Raw genomic sequence first — 27223 nt, 5'->3', positions numbered from 1 at the left:
ACCTACTAGGGGTTGTGGTTGGTCAATGGGGAACACCTACATATACTTTCTATGGAATACAGGGTTGTGATTGGATCTCTAAGGTCAGGTGAGCAACTAGGCCCATCCCAAGTGCAAGTCATCTTCTGTGTCATGAAAATATACGACATACTATTGGTTTATCAAACTAGAGGATTCTTTGCTATGTGGCCCTCTATAATTGGTTGTCACGCTTGTATCCTTCTGGAAGATTCAACACGCTAGCAGCACATAACTTGGACTCCAGGTGCTGAGGGGTTTGGCCTGGTCATGCCTCCCCACCCAATTAGCCCAACATCCATAATCACTCCTGCGGTCTGCCATTTAATTCACACCTTTGAACTCGGCCTTGCAGAGGCTCACTGCGCCTGGCAATAAAAGGGATTGAAGCATGGTCTTCTGGTCTAGGTGTAGCTCGACCCGAAGTCTATTCTCGTCTGATCATGTGACTGGAGACCATGTTTTCGAGCTCTTCGTTGTACTTTAATACCATTAAATGAAGAAATCTTGGCACCCTCAATGGTTTTCATTACACATCAAACAGGAGCTGAGCTTGCTTCTCACGTTTTTTAATATTCTAGAGTACATGGCAAGGAATTCGGCGGCCCTAACACTTGATTCTGGGCCAGGCGAGCCTTTCTTGAATCTTCTTTTGCCATCAGCTATTATTCTGCTGTGCCAAAACCTCCATCTCTTCCATTCACAGGGTCAAAGTTTGCTAAAGTGTGTTTGTGGACCATCCAGATTCTATGTATTCATATGTATATAGATGGACACATCGCAGCAACAATTTATTCACTACGTAGCCAGCTTTATGATTACTTTGTCTAATTGCATAACTTCATCTGTAAAATTGTAAAATGGTTTTGCATTTCCTTCGGTGCCTCTCTGCACATGCAATCTTCATTTCAGGGGTGAAATGTTACATTCTTCATTTCTTCGCCATCAGGTTCTATAAGGTCTATGTTCTTACTTCATTTATATCTCTTCTGTGTGCGTCACCTCAAATTTATGTTACGTCACCAGTTCTTTCTTCATTCTTTTTCACACTTCTTCCGGAACTTCCTTCAGATACCATCATTTCTTCGTGGATACATATAGGACTTTCTCAATGGATACCTTGCTTCAGGACTTTGCACGGTATTGGTATCCTTACTGGTATTGCACGTGTTTCAATTTCCAGTTGCCAACACATCAGCAGAATAGGGGCAGAACTTCTGGTAGAGGTACTTGGCTCTCTGGGCGATTCATCAACCACTTTCCCATCAGTCTTCACATCTAGACATCCTTGTCTAAATAAATGTTTCTTTGGTGTCCATATCTTTATTACTCCTTTCAGGCATCCTGCTGACTTCACATGCTCATTCGAACTGCAGTAAATCCATCTTCCGACATACTTCTTGTGGTTTCTTTGATACAGGAATTTTGTTCCCTCAGGTGTGTGGATACTGGCCTTTACACAGTCTCTGATTTCTTCATCTGTCAACTCTTTGGATTTTAACCCAGACTCAACATCAATCATAATCTTCATTCCTGTTGCTTTCTATGTAGTCTTTTTGCACTGTGCGATTAAAATCCTAACCACACAGAATCCAAACATGATCATCACTAACAGGGCTCCAAGGAACTTGAAAATGATTGCCATCCATTGTGGAACCCACAAGAAGATTGACACAAACCAGCTGTCATCAGCAATATCTTCCACCTCATCTTCCATCTTGACGTGCAACTTTGACAACATCGTTATGGCCTCTTAGAGAGGCTCAGCTTCACCTCACTGATGATGCCCAACAAGGCTAAAACATGTGTATGGGGTTGCTGATGGTACTCTTGTTCAGAGAGGAATTGCCATAGCATTTCGGTGCTGGACTGCCCTTGTGGGCGGGACAAAGACTGATATGCAAATGGATATTTCCCATCTGTGAAGGTACAGTGAGCAAAAAGCAATGGCTGCAAACTCTCAATGTGGTTAATAACCACTGAACAGGTTATCATGCCTTGTTCTTTTGAGAGAGGGGCGCCTGCTACCTTTTTTGTATTTTTGAAAGGATCTTGGGGTTGGTCACCCTAGGTTACCTGGGGGCAACCAGACGTGGACTCCCTGCTCACTGTGCTTAGAGAGGCTCAGCTTCACCTCACTGATGATGCCCAACAAGGCTGAAACACGCGTATGGGGTTGCTGATGGTACTCTTGTTTAGAGAGGAATTGCCATAGCATTTCGGCGCTGGACTGCTCTTGTGGGCGGGACAAAGACTGATATGCAAATGGATATTTCCCATCTGTGAAGGTACAGTGAGCAGAAAGCAATGGCTGCGAACTCTCAATGTGGTTAATAACCACTGAACAGGTTATCATGCCTTGTTCTTTCGAGAGAGGGGCGCCTGCTACCTTTTTTGTATCGTTATGGCCTCTGTCAAGGTACCATTCTCATCATCATGAGAAGGTTTAAATGTACAACATGATTCTCCAATTTTGGCACACACACCTCCATCCATAGCTGTAATCATGTATAAAACATATCTATTCTGAAGAGTCATAAGTCGTATGCCACTCAGCTCTTCCTTGATAGCATTGCATCCCTTTATCGTAGTATTGATTGTTTACAAAAGCTCCCATCTAGCTATTTGTAACCACTTGGCATTTGCCATCGTCTGGATCCCAGGCATAAAGATAATAGTAAATACTGAAGCTGTTTTGCAAAATACTCTGTGTTCACATGGAAGAGCATCAAAGGCTTCTATTGACTTTGCTGAAAAGTAATTTTCCCTCTTCATTTGATCATGGAGTTCAACAGATCTCTTCTTTCTCGGGTGAGTGTCTGCTTTTGGAAACTCACCAATATGTAGGTGACTCTTTGGTATCACTAATGCCGGAACATGGATAATCACCATAGAATATAGTCCTCCCCAATCTCTGGGCAGCTTCATGTATTTTCTGGGTACACAGGCACAGTAGTGATGCATTATCACTACTGTCCCATCCTTCCTTCCTGGTACATCAAAGATTCGCCCAAATTGTTGATTTTCTCCAACTTTCCTTGCGCCATTATTTCTGAAGCACAGTTTGGCACTAACTAGAGGCACTACCTGCAATGGCCCTCCTTTATCTTCAACCCATGTCAGCAACTTCGCAAGCCTCAGCCAGAGAGGTTTTCATCCTTTTTCCACATGGTCTATAACTGGTTTATGATGTCCAGTTACTGCCACAGATCTGCATACAACTATGCCTTCTTCCCAGCCATCTGGAGAAATTTCTGTTCCCCAGATCTGCGCCTGGCCTCTTTCCATGCATCTTTGCATTTCTTTATCAGTCTTTCCTTGGCAATTGAGCTTTTTATTTATTTCCCATCAGTTTCCTGCTCCTTTCATGCCTGGCTGTTCATATCTTATCACATGATCTCTGGGGTGTGGTCTTTCTCTTGTCTTTAAATCTTGAACATAATCATATTCTACTGGCGCTGTACATTCATTTGCCAGACTAAAGATGCTGTTCGACCCTGGAATTGACCTCTTGTATGGCAGAGTGCAAGGTGAGTTAAACAATGGGCTGTTTGGATATCTATCTCTATAACTATGAATATCTTAGACTTTCCCATAGCATAAGGTAGGAGAGCACAAACATAACAATCCTCCTCAAAGGTTCTCTTTCCTACCTCTATCATAAGTTGATGCCACATGTTGTTCCGCAAATGTGCTGTGCTGACTAAATAAACATTTAACTCATAATTGTCTTCCCTTGCACTCCTCTTGGGTCTCTTTCTTTCCAAAAGAATATGCGTAAAATGCTCAAGGAGTACATCAGACAACATCCTTCCTACAGGAGGAATCATAGGAACACTTGTCAGAGAAATGGGTGGCCTTACATGTGTCACTGGCGTAGGAACTATCACACATGGCCTTGGCTTCCTTACAACCTCTAACTCTGTGTAAGTCACTGGAGTGGGGAGAATCAAAGGGACTTCGATCTTTCTGGAACCAACAAGGTATGCAGCATGAATCGTTAAAAATCGAAAGACAATAACAGATGCTGTGCATATTTAAATTATGCACCAACACATAAAGCCCCACCATTGATGACTCTCCACACGTCGTTGAGTTTACTCACTTTCTGGAACTGCATCATGCACAATAAACCCCATTGTGCCTGTGTACTTATTTTTTAAGGAAGGAAAAATCTTTGTAATAAGGCAGCCTCGTTAAATGCTCAGGTAGCTGCCGAATCTGCTCGATGATCTCCACAAGTAACTGACTGATTGCAGGACGATTTATAGGATCTTGTAGAAACACGTAAGTGTTGGTGTTGCGCAAAACAAGATAATGATGAACTTGAATTATATAGTAATAGACCATAAAAAGTAATCTGTTGGCATCATCATCAGACAGGACCATTCATACGTCCAAAGAGAAACTCACTAAGAAACAAATCTGGGAACTGCTTCCTGTTCCAATCATCAAAAAGGAATTACAAATCGGGCCTTTTTCATTTATCTCAGCACTTTCTAAGGTCCAATTTCAACAAATTCCTGTGGCTCAAGAACAGTAACTTTCTCACTTCCTGCTAAAATATCTATAAGGACTGTCTAGGGGAACCACAGTCCAAATGCACACTTGAATATATTTATTCCACAATCGTTGCGTCCTTCTTCCTCGTTATCGATTGACTCTGCATGTGCTGAACTGTTCTTCTTGGCATGCTTCTGAATCGAGTGGGGTGTTCCGGTCTGACCAGCATATGGCTTCACATCATTAAGGTGTATCCAGGCACGCCGTCCTTGAACTTTTACTGCAGATGGACTAATGTTATCCACTATACAAGGACCACTAAAATGGGGCTCATGCCACTTCCTTGTGAAATTTTGGAACAATATGAGATCCCCAATAAATAGTTTGGGAACAGGTAGTTCTTGGTATCTGGTTGTTGAATGGTGCTCATCTGTGTCCTGAGACGGACACCCCTTATGCCTGAGTTCATCTGAAATGACAGAGATACTAGCGGTCATACATGTTAAATATGCATGTAACTCATTTCCTAACAATTCAGCAGTTGTCTAGGCATCACTCCTAGTCCTCAATGGAGGAGTCAGAGGTGTTCTCATTTGCCTCCCTGTTACTAATTCATGGAGTGTGAAGTCGTGGTCCGACCCGAGCCGATTTCTCAATGCATATAATTTAAGGGGCAGAAAAAACAGCCACCCCTTCTTCAGTGTTAATTTCAACTTGGCGATTTGCTCTTTGAGAAGGCTGTTGAGTCTCTCACATAGTCCGTTCATTTGCGGGTGATAGGAAGAGGAAAACCTATGTATAATACAAACAAATAAACTAATTTGCTCAAACACCTCATTAACAAAATGGAGCCCATTTTCAGATCTTAGCACCTCACATATGCCCCATCTTGGAAATACTTTTCAGACTAAAAACTTTGCAGTTCAAGTGGCATCAGGATGTGTGCGTGGACCAGCTTCAATCCATCTAAAAAAAAGGGGCACCCTACCACTATGATATACCTATAGCCACTACATACCTGCAGCATATCAACATAGTCAATATGTAAATGCTGAAAAGGACCATTCGGTTGAAAATTCACTCCTCAAATTGTTCCCAATGTGAGCACAGCAGTAAACTTTTCACATACAATGCAATTCACTACATAAAATGCAACCTGTTCTAACAGGTTCTCATGAACCTGTCTTTTGCAATAGCTGCAGCAAGAATCTCCCTAGTTACATGTGCTGGGTGGAGTAGCTGTTCTAACTCTACCCTTAATAAAGGTACAGGCATCACTGCTTTACCAGTGTTGTCCTGTTTCCACAATGCTTCAGAAGGGGATGAAGAACACCCCGCCATGTCCACAGCTCTTTTTCTTCCTGTGGAGCACTACCTTGAACTTCCATCAATTGCGTTCTTGACAAATGATTGAATCCTTCATTTATAATCATAATTGTGACAATTCTTTCTTTCACATTAGAAGTATCAAAACTAAAAATATCAGATGAATATGCAACTTTTTTGGCCTCTACGTCTGAGGCTTGGTTTCCGTGTAAAATAAAATCAGTTCTCTTAGTATGTGCTGTGCACTTAACTATTGCGATGGCTACTGGGAGTTGTAATGCCTTAATAAGCGTGTCCAACAATGCTGTGTGTTGCACTGGAGTGCCGTCCGCTCGGAGGTAGTCCTTCCTTTTCCAACATGCTAACCCTGCGTGTATGGTTGACTTCACATAGGTGGAGTCACTGTACACCATCACTTTCTGCCTTGTGTGATTCTCGAGCATGACAATAAGCACCACCAATTCTGCAGCCTGCGCTGAAAAATGAGACGGTAGTCTCGGACTTGCTACTACTTCAAATTCCCTGTAAGCTCTGTACCTTACCACAGCTGAATCTGAATGCCTTTATCCATCAGTTTGATACATTTTTTAACACCCATCAATAAATAATACCACCTCCTATGCTAGAGCATTCTATTTAACCAAGGGATTTCATCATAAAACTTCTCATAATTAGAGCAATCATGCACCTGCTCGTCCTCTGTCTCAGGTTCGGCTACAAACAAGGCAGGGTTCACTATTCTACACCTGACTATTTTGATTTCCAGGTTCGATATAACTACCTCATATTCTGAAGCCCTCTGAGATGTCAGTGTACCCTTATGCTTCTCCAAAACAGCAAACAAAGCATGCTCAACAAATAAAGTCATGGAACACCCCATCACAATGCTTGCAGTCTTCTCAATGGCAAACGCGGCTGCTGTCAGCACCTGTTACCAAGGAAAGTGTCCTCTCATAACTAAATCCCACTACAATATGCTAAGGGTTTATACATAAGCATGGTTCTCTCTGTGAGTACTGCTGTCATAAATGTTCCATTTGCATGCAAGAACAAACATAACTCCTCAGAATAATTGTGAATTCCTCAAACTGGAGCTGTATAAATTGCTTTCTTCAATTCCTCAAAACCCTCCTCCCTTTCCTCCAGTCATTTTATTTTCTCATTGTTCACGTGGGCTTTCTTTAACGCTTGGAAAAGTGGTCTTGTATATGAACTATAGTCAAATACCCATGCTCTAACATAGTTACATAATCCCAGAAACTGCTGCATTTGCCTTTTCGTGTGTGGTTTTGACATTTTCATAATCGCTTCAGCTCTTTCAGGTGTACCCTTTTTTCTCTCACATGAAATCAACTGACCTATGTGCAATACCTCTTCCTGGCAATATTGTAGCTTTTCCCTATCTACCTTATATTCTTTGTCTGCCAAAATAGTCATCATTCGGATTGAATATTGCCTACACTCATCTTCTATCATGCTAAAAACTAAAATATTATCTACGTACCGCAGCACAACCCTTCTGCAGGACTCTACTGAAGATCGATGGGGACTCGCAGTATATTTGTGGCAAATTAGTACTTTTCAACTTAGTCTGGTGGAACGTAAATGACATGAGGTCCTGAGAATCCTTATGCAATGGGATTGAGAAAAACACATTTTTCAAGTCAATCACCGTGAAATATTTCACCACTGTAGGAATACTACATAAAATTGTTGCAGGATTCGAAACTAAAGGAAACTCTGCCTCTGCAATATGGTTAATCGGCCCCATGTCCTGAATTAAACACCACGACCAAACTTTTGATTTTTTTCACAGGGTACAAGGCCGTATTACACAGTGACTCTGACACCACCAAGATGCCTTGCTCCATCATAGCTGATATAGTCTTATAAATATCCTCATCTTCCTCTTGAGACATTGGATACTTCCTTTCTCGAGGTAAAATTACTCCTGGTTTCAGCTTAGTCTTAACTTCTCCCACCCCCCTCAATAGGCCCACGTCATAAGGGCCTGTAGTCCATAAAGAGGTCAGCAACTTCTCCATATCCTCATCGAAAAATGCAGGATGTTGCCGCACAATCACCATTCCCTGTGAGATTTACCTTCTCTCTATTCTGACCCAGTATGTAATACTCATTTCGAATACTACTTCATCATCTGATGGATCATCCCAAAATATGTCTTCATCTGTGACGTCAGTCAATCTATACCCTTCCCCAAAGGAAATTAACGTTCTCCACGGCCTGCCTTCATCATCAAATCCTTCAAGCATTGCTAATTCCCCTCACACCATAGCTGCCTGCAACTGTAGGGGAAATATCTGTCACCAACTTTGTCTGTAGGTATCTGTGGCATGAACAAAGATTCATGAGGTATTCTCATAATCTTTCCCACTAAGCCAGGTAACCATGTTAACAAAATACATACCCAATAAAAGTAAACTTCTGGCTCTAACGCCACTCCTCGCAGAGCTAGCTGCCCTGTAAACATATAATAAATTCACCCACATTAAATATTGTATCCCTGGAGTGGAGCACACTATTCCCTCATCAGTCAAGGAAATTGTCATATTTAATTTAGTCATTACATCTCTGCCCATAATATTAACTGGTGTCTGCCTCGAATAGAATAAAGGTACAGACATATCACATTCTTCTATAGAGACTGGTAATTCATCAGTAAAGGAACTCTACTTGTAGCTGCAGAGAATCCTTGGTCATTCATGGCATTTCCTGATAACGAAAACTTTCCCTCTCGGATGCATGAGCGAGTTGCTCCAGTGTCTACTAAAAAAAGAAAAACCTTTGCCTCCTATAGTAACATCGACCCTTGTTTCCGCTTGAGGATTTGGTGTCACTGATATTTCTCTTTCTTCATCTGACATGTCTAGTCACCAACTAGTGTGGCTTTCGTCTTTCTCATCTCTGTTTAAAGTTAGTCCGCCCAAAGACAGGGCCCTGTTCTCGAAACTAAACAGGCTTCCTTCCTTGCCTCGTGACTGGGCACCTGTGAGTTGATCTTCCTTTCCCTTACTTCTTGACTAATTTTCCTCATCTCCTGATAAGCTTAATTGATTCTATCTCTGATGCTTCATATCTCAAAATTCCCATCTAGGTTTACCTTAGATGGTCATGGCATTACTCCTTGCAATGGGAGAAACTCCTCTATTTCGCCACATTATATTACTGGACTTGGTTCCATCAGCTCTTTCTCAATGTGATCAATATCATGGGCTCTCTGTCTCCTTTTTTGCTCAATTCCTTCCTTTTCTCACTTCTCATCTAACTCTATCGTCTTCCTGTCATTTCTCTTCCCTTCGTTCATTTGCCCCTCACACTACTTCGTATCTTCATCTTTGCATTCTTTTATCTCATAATTTCTGTTCTTCCTCTTCTTCTCTGTTCTTCTCTAACCTGTCTCGTTCTTTGATTGCTCTCTGCCTGTTGTCATACTTTATTTGTTCTTCCGCCCTTTCTTCCTTTCTGAGTTGCTCCTCCTGACACATTTGCTCTCGCCTATGTCTTTACTTCCTTTTTATCCTCTTTCTCTTTCAATAATTTCTCTAGTTCCCTGTCTTTTCTGTCTTGTTCGTTTTGATCTTCCCCTTGCCTTACTTCCTCGATGCTCTTCCCATCACGTTTGAGCAATATCTGTCCGCCCATCCATTCGTTCTGTATGAGCATAACCTTGTCAGCTCTATCTATTTCTCCTTTCCATCTTTTAATCTCCCATTCTATGTCTAGGTATACACTTGGTCATTCACTCTTCTCCTCTTTATCTTGCAAGACCTTAGAGGTCTCCTCCTTTTCGTTACCCTTTCTCTTTCTGGACTTTCATCACTGCTATAAGTAGGCGGTTCAGATATCTGATTACTATATTTTATCGCTGCTTTTAGTTCCCTCAATGGGTACAACCCATCATCTTTCGTACTATCGCAATTTACTTCAGGCGCAGTAGGGGGTGCAGAAGGCTCAACACCCTGCATTGGTTAAGAATCCAATCCTCAGGAGGTGGATCTTCTCGTTCCTCCTGGTCCATTTTCCAAAGCTCTCAACTAGCTAACCTTTTCTCCAATTTCTTTCCTGTGTACACAGCATGCAAGTATGTGGTCATGTGTTGCAAAACTGCTTTTGACAGTGATCCCCATTGAAGCCATGGCATGAACATTTTTTATGCGTACCCATAACCAATTCCACACTGTACTGTTTAAGCTTGGGTGCATGTCTTGGCAGTTGCTTGCACAAATGCATTAATGGAGTAACATCCCCCATAGTGACAAGTCTCAATTCACTGTCAATACTTACCGTTATGTTACGCAAAATACGTTTCAGAAAAACAATAAATATGGGCGTGTACCAATAGTTGCTGCTCAAAGCCTCTAGATCACAATTTGACTCAAATTGATCTACTTCGATTGACGCCAATATTGACTAAAACAGATAAATAATAACTGATTTACACTCAACACAGCCTGTCATTGTCGCTCCTCGACGTTTCACTTTTCTTTATACATAAAACACACAAACAGACAAACTAGTCGACTTTTCAACACATACTTCCCCAGCGCTCTTCGCTGCTATTACTTGCCCCTAATTACTCTGATAGGAGTATGAGTTATTCCCTCTCACAGATCTATCTGTATGCAGCCTAGGTTTACCAACTTGGGTTTTGGAATAACTCCTTCTAGACACTTCTTAAGTGTAGGACACTGGGCTTATCTCAGACGTTCCTTGTCTCTGACACTACTCGTCATATATATATATTTACTCAGTCAACCCCTGTTACTCTTCACTATCATTACTATCCACCATTCTCACATTTATTTTGCCACATCCTTCAATCCACTCAACATTCATCTTTCAGCTCTTGACACTCAGGATTGTCCCCTCCTTCAACCAGCCACTTTCGCCGTCAGTCCGCTCAGTGCCTGTGGGAACCAAGAGAGATTTTGTGAAAGAAGGGCCCGTCCCACCTGTATCTTCTTGCAAGTTTGTCTATGTTTGGCCGCTCTCCACAGGAAACCTTGCGTTCTTCCTGCTAGATGGCAGAGGACGCCTGATATTACGCAATCTCTAAGGGCTTAGTGAGACCAATGGGTCTGAACCATCCTCTCTGCTACCAAGTGAACCCAGAGTGTGTTCAGACCAGACGTCCTTTGTGGGTCTCGCAAGGGGACCAGGGAGCTAACAACAGGCCGTTATTAATGGGCCCGTTGTTATCTCCCTCCCCATTCCCATTGAGCCCTATGGGGGCTGAAATGGGAATGGAGATGGTCCGGGTCCGGGTTCCCTGAATGGGGAAATGCCGGGCCCTCCAAGGTCAGAATGGCCCGGTATTTCCCCATTCAGGGAACCCGGACCCGAGTTTGGAGGCAGCCATGCCCTTATTTAGGGCATGGCTGCCTCCAAACTCGTAATGAGGCCTTTAGTCTTTGTTTCTTTTATGGGAGTTTGGGTTCCTCAATACATGTGGTTCCCTTCTCTGATTTAAAACATCTTTTCACATCATTCGCACCAATGAAGGGTACACGTGGCTGGTAACAACCCTGAGCCCTTGCTCAGGTCATAGATTTGCTCAGAACTACCTAGGCTCGAGCTACCGTGCTGCTACCCACCCTGTATTCCCCTAATCACTGGGGTGATTGCTATATTCAATATATTAATTCGGGGTAGGCATGTTGGATATGGTCACAAACCCACAAAAGTTTAGACTATACATGATCTAGCACCAGGATGGCAGTTCACTTTATAATTCAATGGCAATGCTTTGCAATAGTTACCAACATGAGAGCTCACCAATGGGCAATTTCTTGCAAAGATGCACGTTGCTGACCTTTCTTTTTCTACACGCAATTTCTTAGTTTCCCCTGAGTTTATGTTTAATGGATACACTTATTTAGTCCTAAACGCTCATATTGGTAACATTAGTAAAGTATTTCCAGCAGGTAGGATTGCTGGAGTGTACCAAAAATAGCTTGAAATAATATATGTGCACTGTGGAAAGAGCGTACGTATGGTAGTTTCTTCTCAGCATAGATCAACCTTTAACCACATCCATGGAGAAAAACATGAATTACTCTGAATTTATACTGATTCTTCCATTATGCTGTGCCTTGATGACATATGGGACATATGATGCATACCAAAACTATGTATGAGAAGCCTTTGAATGAAATAATTATGCATTTGGATTTGAGATCTCCCTAGTGCAGGCACTATATACAACACAAAATGAAAGGGCAATGCATGTCTTTGTGAAGCTCTAAAATGTAAATGTGAAATTATTTCAATGGCATCTTGCTTCATCATTATAGTCTTGCAGAAGTTCAAGTTTTATATTTTTATTATTATTATTATTATTATTATTATTATTATTATTATTATTATTATTATTATTATTGCATTTATTGAGTGCAAGCCTAGTTTCAGGATGCAAAGGAATGCTTTACAATCATAGGGAGAAGAACTCTGTTAAGGAAAAAGAGAAAAGGAAAGTGTGGAGTGTTAGGGGGAATTCCCAAGAATGTGCTAATTTTTCCTTAACTTTTGAGACCCCCAGCAACTTTGCTGGATTTCTAGGATTTTAATTTTTAACTGGAAAGAGTGTGAGCCTTTTTTCCCACTCTTTCATGTATTTTGATGTGTGTTTTACTTTTGTGTTCTTTGGATATGGAGTTTTAAACAACTCAATAGGCATCATCTTTTTCTTGTGTGTCATACAACACCTTCTGTGCAGTGGCACAGGGATGTCTTTCAGAATTCCCAAGGTTTAAATACCTTCTCTGGGACTGACAACCGTCTCCCAGAGCATGTAAAGTTAAATTGACTTTACTGGTCTTTTTAAATTTACAGACCCAGCACACACTATCTTCCTATAGAGTGCTTGAGGGGTTGCCTAGCATCCCCTGAGTTTAAACACTCATGTAATAGTCAAATGTTACCCTTTCCCTCTTGAAATGGCTGGTGGCAGTCGTTTACAACAAACTACCATGATTTTCCCGGACCGTGAACACCGGTAGCTAAAAATCGGGGCAGCCATGTTTTTCAATATGGCGCCCAATGTTACGCTCACCTGATCTCCACAGGGGCGCCGAACGGAGCTCGATGATCTGGTGGTGAGTGGTGTCTTGTACTCCCCTCCGATATGAAAGCAAGGTTGTCTAGAAAGGTAAATCACAGGTTACCCAACCATGTGGATGAGGGCGACTCCCGCCTCCCCAGTGGTGTCCTCTTGCACCCCCCGCTATATCTCACCGTACCTGATGTTTGGGGGTATGGACTGTGACAGCACTCCCCCCCAAGGCCCCTCCCAAGGGGGTTTGTCCCACTGGTCTGGGTTTGGTCGGGTGGTTTCGATGGACACAGTTCAGTAGGCGTGGTGCATGAACAAAGTCACTTGGTTCCCATGACCTTTCTTGGGGACCATAGCCTTTCCAATCAACTAGGTAGAAAAGTTTTGATCTGACCCACTTTGAGTCTAAAATGTCTTTGACCTCGAATTCTGGTTCCCCATTTACCAAAACGGGTTTTGGCGGTTTCATTATCCGAGTTCCTGGTTGTACTGGTTTCAACAGGGAGACGTGAAATACGGGATGGACTCGCATGTTCGGGTGTAACTCTAGTTTTACTGCCACAGGGTTGATGATGGCCTTGATGGTGTATGGTCCCAAATACCTGGGGTTAAACGTGTGGGTTCCTTTTAGTGGTATATGTCTAGAGGCTAACCAAACCTCATCTTCAATCTGGTATTTCGGAGCTTCACTCCTATGTTGATCTGCAAATTTCCTGAACCTTTCCTTAGCTTGCCTCAGATGTTCTGTTGCACTTTTGAAAGCTTGGGTGAAGGTTGCATGTAGGCTGCTTACGGCAGGCATTTCTAAATGTTGAGGTGGGTCGAGTTCTGAGGTTTGTGGATGCATTCCATAAATTGTTTAGAATGGAGTTTGCCCCGTGCTGGAATGCAAAGAGTTATTGTAGGCATACTCAGTAATCCATAAAATGTCTTTCCAATTGCTTTCATTTTGATGTAACATGCACCTTAGGTATTGTTTCAGATTTTGGTTGTTTCTTTCGGTTTGACCGTCTGTTTGGGGATGGTGGCTGGTCGAAGGTCTTACGTCAGTCGGGGCCAACTGACAACATTTTCTCCAAAATTGAGAGGTAAACGGACTGCCCCGATCTGAGACTAAGACTGAGGGGAATCCATGTATCTGAACGATTTGTTCTAGGAATTATTTCACCAAGATTGAAGCAGAGGGCAAACCTTTTAACAGAATGAAATGGGCCAATTTAGAAAACAGGTCCACCACCACCAATATGGTGTTGAAACCATTACAGGGGGGCAGATCCGTGATGAAATCAAGAGACAACGTATGCCAGGGTGTAGGTGGTACATCTAGAGGCTGAAGTAGACCAGGTGGTTTCATTTTGTGGGTCTTGTTCTGAGCACAAATGCCACACGAAAGCACAAATTGTTTGATATGCTTACGCCTTGTCGGCCACCAAAAATGTCTCTTGATCTTGCCTTTGGTTTTTGCAATTCCAGGGTGACCTTCTACCAATGACTCATGATAATTTGAGATGACATGTTTTTGAAGCTTTTACTTGGCAAGTAGAGACATCCTTGGAAATAAGGTAAATGATTGACAACTGAATGGTGTTCACTTTTGGTTGACCAGTCTTGTAAGGCCTTGGAATCGAGGAGGCGTGGAATTTCTTTGTGGATGTCGTCCAGGGGCAATGTGGTAGTGATTCCAAGGATTCTCCCACCTGGGATGATGGGTACTGGATCCGGATTTGAATATGCTTCTTCCATCCCTATGCGAGACAGCGCATCAGCTTTGCCGTTTCGGCAACCAGGTCGGTAAGTGATCACGAAATCGTATTCTGCAAAAAAATAGTGCCCATCGGAGCTGACGAGAAGACTGAGCCTTGGCCGACTTTAGGTATTGTAAATTTCAGTGATCTGTAATCACAGTAATGGTGTGTCTGGCCCCTAGGAGATAATGCGCCAAGCCTTGAATGCTGCCTTGATGGCCAGCAGCTCTTTATCGGTTACAGCATAGTTCAGTTCTGGTGCTGTGAATTTCTGCGACCAAAAGGCCACTGGGTGAAGTTGACCTGTCTCCGGATCTTTCTGGAAAAGAACTGCTCCCATCACCAAACTAGAAGCATCAGATTCTACTACGTATGGGAGATCCGGGCGAGGGTGTTTTAGGACTGGAGCTGCAGTGAATTTTCCTTTTAAGTCTTGGAAGTCCTTTTCCGCTTCGTCCGACCAATGGAAGCGTTTGTTCTTTTGTAATAAGGATGTAATGGGATGCACCAATTGTGAAAAGCCGGGGATAAATTTGCAGTAGAAGTTTGCAAATCCAAGCATACTCTGAACTCCTTTAATTGAAGTTGGAGAGGGCCATTTGAGGATAGGGTCCACCTTCCATGAGTCCATACGAACACCACATGGAGTTAGAACAAAACCAAGAAACTCGACCTCTGTAACGTGGAAGAAACATTTTTCCAATTTAGCATACAATTTATGTTGCCAGAGTTTTTCAAGTACGGCGCGGATATGTTTCACATGATCCTGCTTAGAAGCTGAGTACACTAGGATATCGTCAATATATATGACGACACAAACATTGATCAGCTCCCGAAGGAAATCATTCATAAAATATTGAAAGGCTGCTGGGGCATTACAAAGCCCAAAGGGCATCACTTGATATTCGAAGAGCCCATACTTAGTGCGGACGGCGGTCTTCCATTCGTCCCCCTTTTTAACTCTTACGAGATGGTACGCCCCTCTAAGATCCAACTTAGTGTACATTTGAGCTTCTTTTACTTGGTCCAGCAGTTCCGGGATTAGAGGGGGGGATATCGGTTTTTAATTGTCACCTGGTTTAATGCACGGTAGTCTATACAAGTCCTTAGATCTCCTTCCTTTTTGGGGACGAAGAATAAGGGCGAAGCGCTGGAGATTTGGATGGACGAATGAAGCCTTTAGCCAGGTACTGGCCCAGATATTGTTTTAGGTGAAGGTTTTCAGGTTCTGACGGTGCGTAGATTCTACTGCATGGGATCTGAGCTCCAGGTATTAAGTCGATCTGGCAATCATACGGTCTATGGGGTGGTAAGGTGTTGGCTTGGTCCTTCTGAAAGACATCCTGAAAGTCCTGGTATTCCTGAGGTAGTCGGTTTGTCGGACTTGTGACTGTTGCAATTGCCTTGGATTCTTCTGGGTGGCAGGCGGGAGCACAATTTGCGAAGGTCAACCTCTTCTCTCGCCATTCTATACAATGATTATGTGTTTCTAACCACGGCATTCCCAGGATCAGTTGAAATTGGGGGGCCTTAATTAAGTCAAACACAATGGTTTCTCGATGTCCGTCTTGGCACAACAGTGTCATCTTCCTCGTCGAGTGCGTAACAGGACCAGAAGAGATCTCTGTTCCGTCGACGGTGGTGACCAGATCAGTTGTTGCCTTTGGGCAAAGAGATAGACTCATCCTTGAAGCCAATTCCTGATCCATATAGTTACCAATAGCTCCACTGTCGATGTAAATTCTGACCGCGTGCATGCGAGACGGGTGCTGGTGACTGATGAGGATGATTGGCAAGGCTAGATGTGAGTTCTGGGTACCCTCCTTCTCGCTGGACAAGCGGACCTCTACGCTTGCCAGGCAGGGTAGTTTTCCGACTCAGGTTCAGTACTAACTTTGTCAGAAACCCCGACTGCTTCCTTGGGTGGTTTCACTGGACAGTCTCGGAGGAAATGGCCTGCCGTGCCACAATATAGGCACAATTGTTGTTGTCTTCTCTTATCCCTTTCGGACTTAGATAACAGTCCTCGCACACCTCCGATTTGCATGGGTTCCGACGTGTCTGTAGTCTTGGCGGTGGTATCTTTAGGACGCACAAACACGTGACTCTCAAATCTAGTTCGATCAGCTTTCCGGTTCTGCAGTCTATGATCTAGTTTTACCACTAGGTCAATGCATTCCGAACAATCTTGAGGTGGGTTGACCACTTGAGCCAAGACATCTTTTAGCTCACCTCTCAAACCACAATGAAATAACGTGACCCTTTTTTCATCCAGCCAACTGGTTTCCACCACTAGTATGTTAAAGGTCGCAATATAAGTTAACAAGTCTTGGTTCCCTTGACAAAGATAGAGCAGTTCATTATCCAAGGCTTGACCTTGGGAGTGCCGAACAAAAACAACTTCTCCATAGTCTGCTGAAACCCCTGAAAGTCTCGAAGAAGGGGGTCGTCTTGATTCACTAGCGGTATGAACCAATCCGCTGCACTCCCGCTGAAGTATGAAAGAGTAAAGGCCACCTTAGCTTGGTCATTCGGAAAGGCCCCTGGTCTGCATAAGAAGTGTAGACAGCACTGGTTCATAAAAACCGCAAACCTTTTAGGATCGCCCGCAAAGCGTTCTGGTGGTGCCAAAGGTATGGCTCCTGGAAGGACCACTTGCACTGGATTACTGGACTGGGTTGGGACTGAAGCTCCCATTGTTGGCAACGGTGTGTGGCCAGCCTGAGCCTGGAGTAGTTGCCGGGCTAAATCATCGGAGCGCTCTTTCGCCACAATCATTTCTCTTAAAGCGTTAGTCTCTTGTCTAGCCGAATGCACCTCTGCTCTGAGTTCACCTAAAAGCTGGGCTAATTGGTCTGTCTCTAAGGTTTCCATGGCACCCAGGTAGAGGTTTGTGTGTAGGCTTTGCTATCTGTTACGCTCACCTGATCTCCACAGGGGCGCCGAACGGAGCTGGATGATCTGGTGGTGAGTGGTGTCTTATACTCCCCTCCGATACGAAAGCAGGCTTCTCTAGAAAGGTAAACCACAGGTTACCCAACCATGTGGATGAGGGCAACTCCCGCCTCCCGTGGCGTCCTCTTGCACCCCCCCGCTATATCTCACCTTTGAGTTACGAATAACGGGCTCTCCGTCCTGCCACTGTTCGCAGGTGTGCGTCATAGTTCTAGGATCTAGTTACTTTACTGATCCTATTGAAAGTTCCAGACAACTGTGACTCTATGGTAAGTCTTATTCCAAAGATATGGATAGCTAAGAGTTCAAGTTGCAAAAGTTCACTCTGTACCTTTCTTTACAGATTGCCTCTTCATGCATACGATGGAGCGAGATTCTAGATAGCGGCTTTCCAAGGTAAGATTTGCGCCATTGCTATGCAAAAGTCTTTCCACCCGATACTGTTTTTCTGCACAACTAACCTGCTGCTTTTATATTCTGTGGGTGCGGAATCTCCTGAACAAAGGCTGCGTGATGAAGAATTGTGAGCCCGTGAGGATTGCTGCCTTCAGGTGAGAGCTGCCTCGTGCAGGATTATAAGTCAGAATGAGGGCTTCCCACTGCTCTGCTAACCTGATGTCTTCTTTCTGTTTGACAGATGCAGTAGTCCCGGAGCTGCAATCGGAAGATGAAGTGGAGATCGAGTGATGACGTTTGGATGGTTCGCTGGTAAGTATTAGTGCGGCGCTGAACTGCGATGAAGAGCATGTGTTCTGCAAGGCCAATCTGATGTTCTTTCCTTTTCAGTTCTGAAGAAGCGTGGGCTCCCGAGCGGCCGCAATGAAGAGACTGGTAAGTATCTTGTTCTGCTCTTCTTTCTCACTCTTCTTTGCAGGTAAGTCGAGACAACTGGACGGGCGTGGCTAATGGCTGGCCTGGAGCTGCAGACACGGTGAGCGTTACGCTGCAGGAGTGCAGAATAACGCAAAGTGTGTTCTGCATGAAGGGTGTGGCTTATATAGTCTTCTGAAAGTAGTTCTCAGGTAAAGTAGTTCCAGCAACCACACCAAAGCAAATAGTCCCACGGCAAATAATCCCTTCACCCTGCCTCATATTGGTTTGCACATGCCTCTCTGGGTCTGAAACGTGCCATGTTGGTGATGGCAGTATGAGCCTGGCGCCAACGGCGCCAGGACCGAGTCCAGGAAGCCCCTGCAAGATTCCTTGGGGCCTTCAAGGCCCCCATGGGACCCAACACCTTGGGCAGGGTGGTCTGTACCTGATGTTTGGGGGTATGGACCGTGACACCCAAGACCTATCTGTAAAAACAGACTCTGGTCAACTTTTTTCGCCATTTCTTTTAGGAAAGTTCCTTCTTGTGTTTAACACTGCGCACCAAACCAGGTTCGGTCCCTTTGTTTGTTGGCCTTTGGCGGGCTTCAGTGCTGAAGCCCTCCTCTGGCGCCTGAGTGTCTGGGGTGGATAGGATGTGAGGGAGGTGCCCGAAACTCCCCATGCTTAGTCTCCTAGGAGACCTGAAAGCACTCTGGCGTGATTGGCCGTGTGGCTGTCTGGCAAGGACAGCCACCCTGCTGGGTGAGTGACAGCTAGGCTGGAATGAATGGGGGAAATTTGTTTATAAGCAGGCCTCTGGGACTTGGAAAGCAGAGTCAACCACTGGAACGAAAGATACCAAAGACGAGCTGAAGGAAGACGACTGCTGCAACTCCTGGTCCCCCGGTGAAGCACTGCTGCAGGTCGAATTGCCTGAAACTCCTTCGACAGAGAAGCCCTTCAAGGTTAATTTCTTCCCTTGAGTTTGGTGGGAACAATCAACTCGCAAGTCACCTGGACATCGTCTCTATACTGGTAGAATTTTCTTCAGAGTGCTGTTGAAAACCGGATAGCCAGTGAGAATGATACCAGTTTGTGGTGTAGAAGGCACTCAGACCTTAAACCGACATTTTGCCAAGCTTGTGGCCTCTTCCCTGGGCAGTGTACGAACCTCCCGACATCCTCCTTCTTGTCCCCAAGACTGAAGCTCAGGAACAGCGAGATCTGCAGGAACTGCCAGGAACAACTGCCTCAGCTACAGCTCTTCTTCATTAAAAAGGTACTGTGCAAGTGCGGTCAAGAAATTCTTTCTGCGGCGGTGAAAGATTGTGAAACTTTCCCAAGTTTGAAGGCTTGTCCTTCCCTAAACCAACATATAACTTTTCGTCTGACCAACTACTTCTAAAAAACGTGGCAAAGACTTAACCGTTTACTACCAGAAGTATGCTATCCTGTCCAAGACTCTGAACCATTGACTTTGGCCCAGGCCTATTGAATTGAATTGCTGATTGTAGTGAACTGAAACTATTTGCCCTACCTCTGAAAGTATTTGTGCTTTAATTCTTTTAATCTTGTCTTTTTACCCCTTTTTAAAGTAACTGAAGTGCCATTTTGCTCCCACTTCAGGGAAGCTGAACATGTTCAGAAACTGATTGGTTGTGTATTGTAGCATATTAGATTGTGATATTGAGCTGCTCTTACTAGTGGAATGTTTTCCAACTGACTGTGTAAATAAATGTATATTATTTTACCAAGAAACCTTGAGTAAGTGTCTGTTTGAACCACTGTGATTGCTGCCCTTTTGGATAACCTCTTGTACTGCTCACTTTACCCTTGAGATAAGTCTGGCTGCTCAGCCACTGCTACCACGTTACTGTGTAGTACAGGCTTGTACCAAAGGTGGAATTGTACTTACACTTGTAGTCTTAATTGTGTGTAGTGTTCCCAAAGGGTACTGCATGTGATTCTGCCTAACATCGTGCTAGCAAGGGTGCTCAGTTTGGCATCAAATGACCTACAAGCAACAGGGGAGGACCCATTGTGGAGCGGATCACCAATTCTCAGGTCGGGTGGGAGTTTCGGCTGTGTGGACCTAGGTGTTAGAAGAGGGTCTTCAGATACTTCCTGAACTGTAAAAGCAAGAGGGTGAGTCTAATATTTATGGGTTGGAGGTTCCAGAGTCTTGGAGCATAGATACATAAAGCCTGTCTTCTGGTTCTTTCCTTCCTGCACTGGTGGAGTTCAAGACTGCACATATCCCTACTTCTGGTGGATCGCAGGCCTCCGGAGATGCTGAGTTTCTCAGTGATGTAGCTTGGGAACTTTAAGGTGACAGTCTTGTAGATGATGCAGCCGGATTTGAAGATGGTACAGGCTTGCAGCTGGAGCCAGTGCGGTTCGATGATGGTTGGGTTGATGTGGTCGAATTTGCTGAGTCCTTTGATGATCTGTGCAGCAGCATGAAGGGCACATCTCAGGGGTGCCAGGTTATTTGCCAGAGGGCCTTCCAAAAGGGCACTTCACCCTCCAGGCAGGAGAGAACCAAGGCATGAACAGCAGATCTGAAGTTGTTTCTAGGATGAAGATCCTGATTTCCCGCAGGAGTTGTTTGTGTCTTCCTTGCTATTTGCTGTTTTAAATATATGTGTCTGAGTATGCCGTACCTAAGGCATATTGTGCAGGTGTCCAGCTGATTTGTGACACCCTCACGGTTGATTGCAGAGAGCCAGGTCTGCATGTAAGGGTTTTCCGTGTTGTTGGTTAGCAGTCTTGTAGGGGTTCATTTTCAGGTAAGCACTGGATATCCACAACTGGATCAATGTGAGGCAGGCCTTGAGCCTGTGGATGTCTTTGCTGGAAAATATCTTGAGGTAGAGCTGTGTGTCATCTGTGAATTGGTAGATGTGAATGTTGTGTGGAACCAGGAGGGTTCAGAGCAGTTCCATGTAAAGATTGATGATCACAGGGGAGAGAATGGATCCTTGCAGAACTTCACAGGTGATTGCTAGAGTTGTTGAACTGGAGGAATCCATTTGTACGAACTGGTGGCAATTAGCAAGGTTGGATTTGAGCCAGCTAAGGTCGATCTTGCTGACACACGTGCAGCAATTTAAATTCTCAGTGAGTGCCTAGTGGTTTACTGTGTCAAATGCTGCTGAGAGGACAAGGAGAACAAGGAGGCAAGGATGGCCAACATCGAAGACTTTAATTGCATCATCAATCACCTTGATGGTTGCTGTTTCTGTGCCTTGTTTCTTATTTATTTTTATTTTTTTTCATTTCTAGCAGAGCACAATGCCCTCAGGCACGTACGTACAAGTTACAGTTGGTACATGTCAAATCAGGTTGGTTACAGACAAATTGGGTAAATCGGCAGCACAAGGCTATCAGTTAGGTCAGGTGAGATGCGGGCACATAAGGTTACATATATAGCACAGAGGCTAACAGTCAAGTTAGGCATGTTGTGGGCACAAAAGGTTACATATAACACACAAAGCTAGTCATATATAGCACAGAGGCTAACAGTAAAGTCTGGTATGTTGTGGGCACAAAAGGTTGCAAAGAAAGCACAAGCCTAGTAGTCAAATCTGGTAGGTTGTGGGCATGTAAGGGTACTTAAATAGCACCGAGGCTAACAGTCAAATCCGGTATGTTGTGTTTACCTATAAAGCACACAGCTAGTAGTCATATCCAGTAGGATGCAGACATGTAAGGGTACATATATAGCACAGATGCTAACAGTCACATCTGGTATTTGTGGACACAAAAGGTTACAAATAACGCACAAGGCTAGTCATATATAGCACAGAGGCTAACAGTCAAGTCCAGTATGTTGTGGGCACACAAGGTTGCATATGAAACACAAGGCTAGTAGTCAAATCTGGTAGGTTGCGGGCATGTATGATTACATATATAGCACAGAGGCTAACAGTCAAATCCAGTAGGTTGCAGGCATGGATGGTTAAATATATAGCACAGAGGCTAACAGTCAACACTTTTATGCTGTGCTTACATATAAAGCACAAGGCTAGAAGTCCAATCCAGTAGGTTGCGGGCATGTAAGAGTACATTTATAGCACTGGGGCTAACAGTCAAAACCGGTATGCTATGCTTACATATAAAACACAAGGCTACTAATCACATCCAGTAGGTTGCAGGCATGTAAGGGTACATATTTAGCTCAGAGGCTAACAATCGAATCTGGTATTTTCTACTTACATATAAAGCACAAGGCTAGTAGTCAAATCAGGTCAGTTGCAGTTAAGTTATGTACCATGTGCAGTTCGGGGCTGATGAGGCAAATTAGGTGGATAGCAAAGAGTTTGTTATGCAGAGTGGGCCAAGAATGCAGGAATTGAATCAGGCGAGACAGGGGAGGTGAGATGGCAAGATATCGGGTGCTGTTCTTGGGCCAGCCACTACCAGTGGGACTGGGGCTGTGCACGATGGACCCAATAAGTGTTGGACCGGCATAGAGCACAGTAGGTGTAACACAGTTATAAAATTGTGAGCATGCGACAAGCCTTGGAGATGAATTTAGAGCTCCCACTCTGAAGCCAGAGTGGTAGGACAGAAAAAGGTTGTTTTTTTCAATGTGTTGGAGGAGTTGCATGTATACTGCTTTCTCAAGTATCTTACCTAGGAAGATAAGTGATGTGGTAATAGTTGCTGAGGTTTTCAGGGTCCAGTGTTGGTTTGTTGAGAAGGGGCGAATGTATCCCTTCTTGAGGGCCGAGGGGGAGGTGCCTTGAGTTAGGGAGCTGTTGATGATGTTCCGGTAAATTATGAGTGTTTCAGTTGGAAGAGTCTTGAGTATGGAGGCAGGGAGGGTGTCGTCCACGTACAATGGGGCCCTGAGCGATGTCAGTGTGGCAGTGTAGTCTTACAGAGTGAGTGTCTCGAAGTTGTCCTGGTAGTTGTGGTTTTGCACGATGGGATGTATACTGTGCTGTCTGCTGTGACGTTGGTGTCTATGTGTTGGCAGATCATGCTGCTCTTGTTGAGGAAGAAATAATTAATGGCAGTGGATTTTTTGATGGACTGTACTATGGGTGGGTTGGGCAGAAGGTTGATGCATGCAGTACTTGATGTCTCTGAATAGGGCTCTGTTTTCATGTTTTGCATTGCTATGGTTTTTTGGTAGTAGTTGGCCTTGGCAGTGGTGATTTGTCATCTGTGTGTAGCACAGAGTTCCTTGAGCATGGTGAGGACAGATGCACTGCAGGATGTCCAGTCTTTTCTTGTTTTCTGGTGGTTCTTTTGCTGAAGTTGAGTTCATGCATGTATCAGGGTGTGGCAGGATTAGGCTTAAGGGTGCATTTTTTCACTGGGGCATGGCAGTTGATGTTAATTGTGAGGGTGTTGTTGGGTCCTTGGAGAAGGGAACTGCAGTCCAAGTTCATCAGAAATACATCAGCCAATGTGAGGTGGCGTTTGGCAAGGTCTTGCATGAAAGTTTCCACTGGGAATTTCTTGCAGGCTCAAGGCTTGTTTGCTCAATTTCTGATGGGCTGCCTGATTGGTGTGATATGACTAATGTCAAGTAAGACTGCCAGATGGTCTGACCAGTCGAGTGGATTGGAGAGCTGTGATGGAACCTTGGCAGGGCAATGATGATGATGTCTAGTATATTACCTAGTTCAACTTGTCCCATACAAAATCCTTACATGGATCAACAGCTTGGATAATAATTTACATTTCACATGTGAATTTAATTCCAGCTGTATTTCTCCTTGAGATCTGCTGATTAGACACTATGATGGTCACCTGGAGATGGATCTATTTAGAAAAATGGCTGATCGTAATACCACTCTACATTTCTCTAGTCACCTCCCGAAAGCTCTGATTCGTAATCTGCCGTAAGGCATGTTCCTATGAGTTTGCAGGAATTGTACCCAAACAGCTGATTTCGATGCTCACGCAGATATTCTCCCACAAAGGCTTTTATCACTGGGTTATGCTAAAAAAAAAGTAAAACATTGTCACAAAAGAGCCTGTTATACCAAAAGAGAGTCTATATTGTAGAGCAGCTCTAATAAAAACTCTGAACAGTCGTTACGTGTAACCATATTCTGCCATTTTAGCATGGAGAAATTTAAAAAAATGGCTGTATGGTACATGCCTATGACTCAACTTTTTCAAAAGCCTCTATTTGCGTTCAGCAAAGGAACAAGCAAAAATTGGTAAAAACCGGCAGGTCCCCTATTTTAAAATCTATCCTATGGACCCCTCATATGTGGAATGTACCCTTCTTAGGTCACATTCCTTGTGGTACTTGCATTGCTTGCACATTTTCTAAACAGACCACTTCATTTGAGCATGAAGGATAAATATGGAAATTACTTACACAAAATGTAAAATTAAGAAGGTAATATATGCCATCATTTGCCCATGCAAGAAAATCTACGTGGGAAAAACCTCACGTGCTGTCCATTTCAGAATTACTTAACATCAGTCAACAATTTGGACGGGTTCAGTTAATGCTCCATTGGTACCACACGTTTTGGTATTAGGTCACACTGCATATGACATGACCTGGTTCTGCCTTGAAAAATTCAGTGCAGCTCACCAAAAAGCTTTCCTACAAAGAACAGACTTTGATTTTCAATCTTTAAAAAAACATAGAATTTGAGCTCAATTAACTGGAAGAATAGCAATCATTTGTTCACCCCAATCCTTTGTTTGATTTTTGATCATTTTATATTCATATATGTTGAATTCTGGACTCTGTTATCAATGCCAATATGACTGCCGTGTGTGGCCATACAATGAACGTAGATGTGGAAGTCTGCTTTCTATCTCTATGCAGTTTCTACATCTCCAAGAATTCTGAAGCTCACTTCACAGGCTTCCCTACTTTGTCTGTGGGCTATGTGTTTTGGACTGGTTCATTGTGCACAGCAAAAACAATATTCTTTAAAATATAAGGACTGTTGTTCTTGTCTAGACAAAGCAACAAGTATAAAATATAACTTTTTCAGATTTTATATTTTTAAGCAGTCTACAATGCTTACTCCTGCACATTGCTCTGCGCAGTAGATCTGCTGTCGTTCTATGTTCATTGTTCCTAAAGTTCAGCAGTTCATGATAGCTTCAACAGCTCATTGATCCTAAACTTTCCACACTCTCAGCAATATATCTGACATTAGTAGTACTCACTTTTGAAGTTATGCGGGTGACGCAATATGGTGCTTTTACAGCAATGCGGGTGACAAAAATCAGTGCATGCCTCTTTAATAGTATCTGCAATGATGTTGTCCCTCACATCATGGCAAATCTCTCATGATAATTGCACAAACTGTATTTCCCACGGAAGTTGATGAATGTATGCTGTCTCAACAGTACAAAATGTACACACTTCAGTCGTACACGTACAGCTATGACACTGCAGGCTTACACAGTTCCACCCTACACATACAGTACTTATGTTGAGGTCGCTGCTGCCTTGCCTGTAGATCAGGACGCCAATAATTTTGGTGCAAAATTTCAATACTCCAGCTTAAAGTAGCTGGAACTGATGCAGGAGTCATGCTTTTCTCATGGTCAGCTTTATGTGGCTTGCTCCAGGACGGAAACAAAGACAATTTGTTCACACTAGCTCCTACAGGAAAAAATAGCAATATTGTCTACAAAGAAGCATTGGTTTAGTTCATTAAATAAACTTCAAACTCGGACTGAAGTAGGATTTACCATGGGAAGCACGGGTACACCTGCTAGTGGATGGATATTTTGAGAAATCCTACCTATATTAGATGCTGTGATCATCAACTAGTCATACATTCGTATTTTTCCTTTGTTTGCACTTTTTATGAATACTTTCTATCAAACTGATTGTTCATTTTGATTGTATTCCTAACCCTGTGCAAAATGTTTCCTTTTACATGTATTTTTGATCTTTTTTGACTCTTCGATTACATTTTGTGCTAATTTGTTCTGTGACAATGTGACAACTGTATGTCCTTTTAGCTTCCTTGACTTCTGGCCATGCAGGTTGTCCCTTTCCCATCGTGGGACAGAGCTTATAGCTTCATCAGCTATGAAGTCCCGACCTCGGAACCTGTTTAAGAAGACCGCCGTCTTTTTTCCCCTACAAGCTCTGTGCTGTGCATGGAGGCACTCTGTTCCACCCTGCAGCCCGATTGGCTATTGCGTCCAACAAATGCTGAGGCCCGGCCAAGCCGTGAGGTGAAGCCCGGCCCAGCATCAAAGGCACGCCATTCAAGACTCCCTGTCTTTACCCTGTCATTGCCCGGGAGTGCCAGAGGCCCACACAACAGCCTGGGGTCTTATCTACCAGACCATACCATCCTCAGGCCACCCCCGAAAGCATATCAGGTAAGATGGGTGTTTCAGTCGTCGGCTTACTATCCTCTTCTCCCTCCCATCCTTCACTGCTCCACACTATCTCCTCTAATGAACATCCTCCACTTCTCCCACGTGCTCCTACTTCACTGAACTGCGTACTGCGCCAAATGTTCACTTACATGAACTTCCGTTACGGAGCCCGCCTGCTGCAGTTGTCCGAACAAAAAATCTGAACTCCTTCAATGTGTTGTATAGTTTGTACACTTTGTATCTCATACGGCATGTTATCTTACACAAGTTGGTCATCCCTACTGATGCCACAACCTGCAGTGTTTGATGTACTCTGTAACGCTATCAGTTCACAACAGCTACGGTCCTAAGTGCTCCTGTGCCCCCCCTTTTGGTTATATGTGTTGTATTGTATGCACCCCCCTCCATTGTTTGCATGTGTTACAGTCTACAAACCCATCCCTCCGTGGTTGCATAT

The sequence above is a fragment of the Ambystoma mexicanum genome, chromosome 9 (assembly GCF_040938575.1).
Source record: "Ambystoma mexicanum isolate Mex_15411 chromosome 9, UKY_AmexF1_1, whole genome shotgun sequence".
NCBI lineage: Eukaryota > Metazoa > Chordata > Amphibia > Caudata > Ambystomatidae > Ambystoma > Ambystoma mexicanum.
The sequence above is the reverse complement of the archived record's forward strand: the minus strand, read 5'-3'. Positions refer to the sequence as shown.